This window comes from Pseudopipra pipra, chromosome 4 (genome assembly GCF_036250125.1).
Source record: "Pseudopipra pipra isolate bDixPip1 chromosome 4, bDixPip1.hap1, whole genome shotgun sequence".
Taxonomy (NCBI): domain Eukaryota; kingdom Metazoa; phylum Chordata; class Aves; order Passeriformes; family Pipridae; genus Pseudopipra; species Pseudopipra pipra.
This window is the reverse complement of record NC_087552.1, coordinates 73,022,671-73,023,967: the sequence shown is the minus strand read 5'-3', so window position 1 is coordinate 73,023,967 and position 1,297 is coordinate 73,022,671.

Below are 1,297 nucleotides of genomic sequence, written 5' to 3'. Positions count from 1 at the left end.
TGTAGTTCCCCAGCTAATATATTCATAGGTACATGTGTCACAATGGGGGCAGCTCTCTGTGGCCCCCACAGGTAACCCTGCCCCAGTCCAGTCTGGGCAGAGGCAGGGAGTGGGCACCCCCTACTCTCTCTCTCCTGCATGCCATGGAAAATACTCCTGCCTTTGCTTCTGCAGTTAAGATGTAGTATAGCAACTTTACCCCCAACAAATATTTAAGTAGTCAAAAGATAGTTCCCTGACAAATATGTTCAAAGTGTACATGTGGTTCCCCAGCTAATATATTTGTAGGTACATGTAGGTCGCATATATATCTGCACCCAAATACAAAAGTAGTTAAGATGTAGTCCACATAAACATGTTAGTTCTTTACCTGTAGTTAGTTCATTTATGCCCCCAAAATATATAAGTAGGTAACATATAGTTAGTGCATTTCTCCCCAACAAATCCATAAGCAGTCACAGTCTGGGGCAGGCATGGGTTCAGCTGCCATTTTGGGGCAGGCCGTGCCCTTCGGCAGCCGCCATTTGGCTGTGGCCCAGAGACTGACAAAGGCTCCGGGGGCAGGGGGTTGAAGAGTGGTCGTCCCACGTACCCACAGCTCACCCTGTCTCCCCTCTGCTTCCCACCTGCTTCCTTTGAGCCAGTCAACCGGTTGATTGAACCTGTTGTTTCAATTAAAAATATTGCTCCCTATCCAGATTGTCCAAGTTCTCATTGGACTCGAGCAGACCTACAGTTCTGATGATGAGCATGGGAGCGCATGGAGCAGCGCGCAGGCTATCTTGTGTGGCAGATGACTCAGCTGCAGCAGGAGCTGGAGCAGGGACCACTGGAGCGCACTCTGTGTGCTGGGAGAGCCCTGCTCTGGGCTGCCCTGCAGCAATGGGACTTCTGGGCTCCTGCTGCAGGCCTGGGCCTGCTCTTGGCTCTCTGGTTCAGCCGCAGAAGAGCAGCCATGAACCAGAGGGCAGTGGCCGGGAGAGCCCTCGAAGAGGTTAGAAGGAGGAGGAGGGCATCCATCCAGACCATGCTCACCCTCAGGAAGAGGTACAAAGAGGTGAAGGCAATGAAGAAGAAGGTGGCAAGGGCGATGCAAATGAGGAAGAGGAAGAAGAGCACGGTTTTGAGAGGAAGGCCTGTCAGGGCGGACCAGCAGGGACTTCCTGCAGCGGGTACAGGAACCCTTGGAGCACCCATGCTGCTGCCTGGAGAAGAAACACCCTGAAAATGTTCACCTAGGCCCTGACATAGCTTAGACCGATGGACTGACAGGCAGTCCGTCTATTAGCAGTAATTC